At 40.5% G+C, this 8267-nt stretch overlaps 1 pseudogene; it reads left to right on the top strand.

Annotated features, from left to right (window-relative positions):
* Positions 1-739: 739 nt before the first annotated feature.
* On the top strand, positions 740-4999 carry LOC131394100 (uncharacterized; annotated as a pseudogene).
* Positions 5000-8267: the final 3268 nt, after the last annotated feature.

Raw genomic sequence — 8267 nt, 5'->3', positions numbered from 1 at the left:
GGGAATTTATTGCTACGGATGCACTAAGCAGAGATTCTGCATTTAGTGTTGCAGCTTGGGGAATTACAAAGGACTCTGATTAGTTGGCTGAAACATGGACCAAAAGGTGGCCCACAATAAGCAAATTAGAAATGCCAGACGTGCCTTGGTCTTGTGCAGAGAATGATAATCAAATGCCTAGGGAGACTGGAATGTGATGGAGGATTTGTCATGTAAAACCTACTTGCCCACACTGAGAGAAGACACATCTTTCTCCCTGACTATGAGAAATACATTTGTGAGGGAGCCGCGGCATCTTGAAGAGCTCTGTGATTGCTCTTCTGTGTAGGCCAACTTACAGTGGGAACTGTCGTTACTGAATTGAGAAACCTAATTCAGTGGAAGTAATTGGATCCCGGGATGACAGGGGCCAAGTGGTGGCACTCAGTTACCAAAGGCAAGGTGGGCATGATTACCATAATGCAAATCAGAGACAAAGCTGCAGTCAGAGTAGTCTGACTCACTCAGACCTATGGTGTAACTAGAAGTGAAATAGACAGGAAGCCTACTAAATTCCTACTTGATCTGCATAAGCAGAAAAGTTCTAGGTCAAGTGAACAAAGGTCTAATCTGAATCATAAAAATAGAGTCATAGCCTCTCAATGAAATCCCAGACTTAAGCCCATTTACAGACCCAGAACCCCTTGAAGGAAGGGGAGGTCAGGTCCCCTTGTGAAAGGGCCTTGATACACTGTCAAAAATGTATACTGTTCAACCTTCTCTCAGTTTTCCCCAAAGGGACCTATGGCCTTTTACCAGAGTAACTGTGAATCAGGGAAAAAGAAATAATCAGACCTTTGTGGACTACTGGACACTGGCTCTGAACTAACACTAATTCCAGGAGACCCAGAACATCCCTGTGGTCCACCCCTCAGAGTAGGAGCTAATGGAGGTCAGGCGATCAATGGAGTTTTACCTCAGGTCCATCTCACAGTGGGCCCAATGGGTCCCCAAACCCATCCTGCGGTTATTTCCCCAGTTCCAGAATGTGTAACTGGAATAGACATACTGAGCAGCTTGCAGAATCCCCACATTGGTTCCCTATTGTATGGAGTGAGGGTTGTTATGGTGGGAAAGGCCAAGTGGAAGCTGTAGAACTACCTCTACCCAGGAAAATAGTAAACTGAAAGCAGTACCACATTTGTGGAGGGATTGCAGAGATTAGTGCCACCATCAAGGACTTACAAGATGCAGAGGTGGTGATTCGCACCACATCCCCACTTATTTGGCCTGTGCAGAAGACAGATGGATCATGGAGAATGACAGTGGATTATCACAAGCTTAACCAGGTGGTGACTCCAATGGCAGCTGCTGTACCAGATGTCGTTTCACTGCTTGAGCAAATAAACACACACCCTGGTACCTGATATGCAGCTATTGCTCTGGAAAATTCTTTTTTCTCCACACCTGTTGATAAAGACCACCAGAAGCAGTTCGCTTTTAGTTGGCAAGAACAACAGCTTCCTCAGGGGTATATCAACTCTCCAGTCCTACGTCATAACTTAGTTCACAGGGATCTTGATTGCCTTTCTCTTCCCAAGATATCACAGTGGTCCGTTACACTGATTATATGCTGATTAGACCTAGAGAATAAGAAGTAACAGCTACTCTACTTATTGGCAAGACATTTGTGTATCAGAGGGTAGGAAATAAATCTGACAATAACAACAATAAAGAAACACATAGGGACAGAGATTGGATCGGTGGTTACCAGAGGGGAAGGGGGGGAGGGAGGAAGGTGAAAGGGATAATTTGGTACATGTGTGTGGTGATGGGTTGTAATTAGTATTTTGGTGGTGAACATGATGTAGTCCATGCAGAAATAGAAGTACAATGATGTACACCTGAAATTTTTACAATGTTATAAACCAATGTTACTGCAATAAACAAAAAATTAAAAAAAATAAATAAATCTGACAAGAATTCATGAGCCTCTACCTCAGTGAAATTTCTAGGAGTCCAGTGGTGTGGGGCATATTGAGATATTGCTTCTATGGTGAAGGATAAATTGTTCCAGCTGGTCTCTCCTACAACCCAAAAGAGACACCACACCTAGTGGGCCGCTTTGGGTTTGGGAGGCAACATATTCCTCATTCGGGTAGGTTTCTCTGGGCCATTTCCCCAGTGACTGAAAAAGCTTTGAGTGAGATCCAGAACAAAAGAAGGCTCTGCAACAGGTCCAGGCTGCTGGGCAAGCTGCTCTGCCAAACTTGCGCCATGTGACCCAGCAGACCCAATGGTGCTTGAACTGTCAGCGGCAGATAAGGCTGCTGGCTGGAACATTTGGCAGCCCCTATAGGCGAATTGCTGTGCAGTTTAGGATTTTGGAGGCAAGCTTTACCATCTTCCATGGGTAACTACTTTGCTTTTGAGAAACAGCTCTTGATCCGCTACCTGGACGTTAGTAGAGACTGAACACTCGACCATGGACCACCGAGTTACCGTGCAACCTGAGCTGCCCATCCTAAACTGGGTGTTATGTGACCCCTCATGCCGTAAATTTGCACAGAAACGCTCCATCATCAAATGGAAATGGTATATACGTGATAAGGCCCAACCAGGCCCTGAAGACACAGGTAAGTTACATGAAAAAGTGGCCCAAATGCCCATGGTCTCCACTTCTGCTACCCTGCCTTGTCTCTCCCAGCCTGCACCTATGGCCTCATGGGGCGTTCCTTACAATCAGTTGACAGAGGAAGAGAAGAGGCAGGCCTTTTTTCAAGGTGATTCTGCATGATACGCAGGCACCACCCGGAAGTGGAGAGCTGCAGCACTACAGTCGCTTTCTGGGATCTCCCTGCAGGACAATGGTGAAGGGAAATTCTCCCAGCTGCCACAACTTTGAGCAGTGCTTTGCTTGGACAGAGAAATGACTGGATGTGTGATTACATACTGATTTATGGGCTGCGGCTAATGGTTTGGCTGGATGATCAGAGACTTGAAAAGAACATGATTGGAAAATTGGTGGCAAGGAAATTTGGGGAAGAGGTATGTGGATAGATCTCTCTAAATGGGCAAAAAAAAATGTGAAGATATTTGTGTCCCATGTGAATGCTCACCAAAGGGTAACCTCAACAGAGTAGAGTTTTAATAACTAAGAGGCTAGGTTGACCCATGCTGTGGATACGAGTCAGCCTTTCCCCAGCCACTCCTATCGTCATCTATGGGCTCATGAACAAAGTGGCCATGGTGGCAGGGATAGAGGTCATGCCTGGACTCAGCAATATGGACTTCAACTCACCAAGGCTGACCTGACTATGGCCCCTGCTGAGTGTCTAATCTGCCGGCAGCAGAGACCAACACTAAGTCCCTAATATGGCACCACTCCCTGGGGTGATCAGCCAGCTACCTGGTAGCAGGTTGATTCCATTGCACTGCTTCCATCATGGAAAGGGCAGTGCATCCTGGAATAGACGCTTACTCTGGATACAGATTTGCCTTCCCTGCATGAAGTGCTTCTGCCAACATTATGATCCATGGACTTGCAGAATGCCTCATCTACTGTCATGGTATTCCACACAGCATTGCTTCTGATCAAGGGACTAACTTCACAGCAAACGAGGTGTGGCAGTGGGCCAATGCTCATGGAATTCACTGGTCTTATCATGTTCTCCATCATCCTGAAGCAGCTAGTTTTATGAAATGGTGGCCTTTTGAAGACCCGGTTACAGTGCTAGCTAGGTGGCAATACCTTGTAGGAAGGGACAAGGTTCTCCAGAAGGCAGTATATGCTCTGAATTAGTGTCAAGTATATGGTACTCTTTCTCCCACAGCAGGATTCGTGGGCCCAGGAATCAAGGGGTGGAAATGGGAGGGGCATCACTCACTATTACCCCTAGTGACCCGCTAGTAAAATTTCTGGTTCCTGTTCACACAACCTTATGCTCTGCTGGCATGTTGGTCTTAGCTCCTACGGGGGGAATACTTCCACCAGGAGACCCAGCAATGATTCCATTGATCTGGAAGTTAAGACTGCTGCCCAGCCACTTTGAACTCCTCATGCTTCTGAATCAACTGACAAAGAAGAAAGTTACTGTGGGCTGGGTTGATTGATCCTGACTACCCAGGACTACTTCTCCAAGGAGAAATTGGACTACTACTCCATAATAGAGGTAAGGAAGAGTATGTCTGGAACACAGGAGATCCCTTAGGGTGTCTCTTAATACTACAGTGCCTTGTGATTATTGTCAACAGAAAAGCACAACAACCCAATCCCAGGCAGGACTACTAATGGCCTAGAGCCTTCAGGAATAAAGATTTGGATCAACCCCCCAGGTAAAGAACCTGAAGGCAGGTTGCTGCTGAGGACAAATGGAATACAAATGGAGAACGGAATAAGGTAGTTATAAAACCAGCCGTCACCATGTGACCAGTTACAGAAATGAGAACTGTAATTATCATGAGTCTTTCTTATTTTGTTGTGAATATATTTGTGTGTGTGTGTGTGTGTGTGTGTGTATCAAGGAGATATCCAAGAGAAGAGTAAATGTCACTCAAGTAATCATCATTTACCTCCTCTCTGAGGAAGGGGTTAGTGCATTTTTACTCATATGCAGGATAATGTGTCATGTTAGATGGAATTATGACCTTGTTGTTATCTTTATTCGGAGATTAAGTATGGTTTAAGGAGATGCCAATGGGTGCCAAGTTGATAAGGGGTAGATTTGTGATGGTTAATTTTGTGTGTCAAATTGACTGGGCCACGTTTTTGTCCAAATATTTAGTCAAGCATTATTCTGTGGGAGTGTTTTTGGATAATATTCACATTTAAATTGGTTGACTGAGTAAAGCCAATTGCCCTCCCTAATGCAAGTGGGCCTCATCCAATCAGTTGGTGATCTGAATAGAACAAAAAGACCGACTTTCCCTCAAGTAAGGAAGAATTTCTGCTGCTTAACTGCCTTTAAGCTGGGACATTGACCTTTTCCTGCCTTCAGATAGGAACCACACCATCGGCTGACCTGGTTCTCAGGCCTTTGGACTTGGAGCGGAACTGCACTGTCTGCGCTCTTGGGTCTCCAGCTTGCTGACTCCTCCTGCAGATCTTGGGACTTGTCAGTGTCCATAATTGTGTGAACCAATTCCTCATAATGAATCTCTTTGTGTATGTATGTATATGTATGCCTGTATAAATGGGTATATATGTATCATATACATATATATTATGTATATTTATCTATATGTACATATATGTATATATATGCATATATGTGCATATATCTATATCTACATATTTCCTGTTGGTTCTTTTTCACTGAAGAACCCTGATTTAAATACAGTAGAGCAGAAAGATAAAAATATAGACTCATGAAGGAAAAGATAAGAGACTTGGCAGATACCTCCAGGAAACCTAGTTTTAAAATAGTAGGTATTCTAGAAGGAGAAAATGGAACAGAAAGAGGAGAGGCCATGATTAAACAAGTAATGGAAAAATATTTCCCTGAGCTAAGGAAGAATCTAGTTTGAAGGGCTTACATAGTTCCAGGCTGGACTATTGAGAAAAGATGTACCTATGCATATCCTGATACAGCTCCTAAATTATTAGAAAAAAGATAAAGTCTCAGAAGTTTTAAAGGCTGAAAGAACAAGCTAACTACCATGGAAAAATAAGACTAACATCAGACTTCTTATGTGTAGCCAGGAAAGCTAGAAAACAGTGAAATAGCATATATAATGACTGAGGAAAAAAATAAAAAGATTATAAAGAAAGATATTCAAGAATTCAGAGTATACAAATCATGTATCTTGTTTGAAGAAAATAGAAAATACTTTAGAAAAGACTAATCAAATGTGAATGAACCAGAACAGAGAATTTCAAAACAGAGAAATCACTTGTATGAGAAGATACAAGTGATTTCTACCAAACATGTAAAGAAGAGTTAATACCTATCCTTCTCAAGTTATTTCAAAAAATTGAAGGGGAAAGGAACACTTCCAAACTCATTTTATGAGGCCAGCTTTACCCTGAAACCAAAACCAGACAAAGACTCTATAAAAATAGAAAATTACAAGCCAATATCCCTGATGAATATAGAAGCAAAAATCCTCAACAAAGTATTAGCAAATTAAATTCAACAACCTTCAAAAGATCATGCACCATGATCAAGTGGGATTCATTCTAAGGATGGAAGGATGATTTAATATCCACAAATCAATCAATGTGATACACCACATTAACAAAACAAGGGATAAAAATTGTATGATCATATCAATAGATGCAGAAAAGGCATTTGACAAAATTCAGCATCCATTTATGATAAAAACTCTCAACAAAGTGGATATAAAGGGAACATATCTCAATATAATAAGGGCCACATGTAACAAACTCACAGCTAATATACTCAATGGTAAAAAGATGATCGCTTTTCCTTTAACATCAGAAACAAGACAAGGATGCCCACTCCCACCACTTTTGTTTAACACGGTATTGGAAGTCCTAGCTACAACAATTAAGCAAGAAAAGGAAATAAAAGCCATCCAAATTGGAAAGGAAGAAGTAAAACTTTCACTACTTGCAGACGGCATGATACTATATATAGAAAACCCTAAAGACTCCACCAAAAAATTATTAGAATTAATAAGTGAATTCAGTGAAGTCACAGGATACAAAATCAATATACAAAAATCTATCTGTTGCATTTCTATATACTAATAATGAACTATCAGAAAGAAAACAATCCCATTTACAATGGCATCAAAAAGAATAAAATACCTAGGAAAAAATTTAACCAAGGAGGTGAAAGACTTGTACCCTGGAAACTATAAGACACTGATGAAAGAAATTGAAGATGATACAAATAAATGGAAAGGTATATTATGCTTATGGATTGAAAGAATTAATATAGTTTAAATGTCCATACTACCCAAGTGATCTACAGATTCAATGCAATTCCTATCAAAATATTAATGGCATTTTTCACAGAACTAGAACAAATAATCCTAAAATTTGTGTGGAACTACAAAAAACCTCAAATAGCCAAAGCAATCTTGAGAAAGAAGAAAAAAGTTGTAAGTATCATGGTCCTTGATTTCAAACTATACTACAAAGTTATAGTAATCAAAATGGTATGGAACGGGCACAAAAACAGACACATGGATCAAAGGAACAGGATAGACAGCCCAGAAATATACCCACACTCATATGGTCAATTAATCTTCAATAAAGGAGACAAAAATATACAATGGGGAAAACACAGTCTCTTCAATAAATGGTATTGGGAAAACTGGACAGCTACATGCAAAAGAATGAAACTGGACCACTACCTTACACCATACAAAAAATAAACTCAAAATGGATTAAAGGCTTAAATGTAAGACCTGAACCCATAAAACTCCTTGAAGAAAAAATGGGCAGTAAACTCCTTGACGTTGATCTTAGCAATATTTTTGTGGATCTCTCTCCTCAGGCAAGGGCAACAGAAGCAAAAATAAACAGATGGGACTACATCAAATTGAAAAGCTTTTCCACAGTGAAGGAATCCGTCGATAAAACGAAAAGGCAACCTACTGGATGGACAATGGTATTTGCAAATTATATATCTAATAAGAGGTTAATATTCAAAATATATAAATAACTCATATAACTCAATATCAAAAAACCAAAATTCAATTTAAAAAATAGACAGAGGACCTGAATAGACATTTTTCCAAAGAAGACGTATAGATGGCCAACAGACACATGAAAATATGCTGAATGTCACTAATCATCAGGAAAATGCAAATCAAAACCACAATGAGATATGACCTCACACCTGTTAGAATGGCTATGATCAAAAAGACAAAAAATAACAAGTGTTGGAGAGGATGTGAAGAAAAGGGAACCCTTGTGCACTGTTGGTGGGAATATAAATTGGTACAGCCACTATGGAAAACAGTATGGAGGTTCCCCCCAAAATTAAAAACAGAACTATCATACAATCCAGCAATTCCACTTCTGGGTATTTATCTGAAGAAAACAAAAACACTAATTCAAAAAGATATGTATACCCTTCTGTTCATTGCAGCATTATTTACAATAGCCAAGATATGGAAGCAACCTAAACGTCCATTGATAGATAAGTGGATAAAGAAATGTGCTTTATATACACAATAGAAGATTACTCAGCCATAAAAAAGAATGAAATCTTGCCATTTGCAACAACATGGATGTGAACATGCTAAGTGAAATAATTCAGACAGAGAAAGACAAATACTGTATGATCTCATTTACATGTAAAATCTAAAAAACA

The sequence above is a fragment of the Diceros bicornis genome, chromosome 29 (assembly GCF_020826845.1).
Source record: "Diceros bicornis minor isolate mBicDic1 chromosome 29, mDicBic1.mat.cur, whole genome shotgun sequence".
Taxonomy (NCBI): Eukaryota; Metazoa; Chordata; class Mammalia; order Perissodactyla; family Rhinocerotidae; genus Diceros; species Diceros bicornis.
Note: the sequence above shows the minus strand (reverse complement) of the source record. Positions and strands in the feature narration are given on the sequence as shown.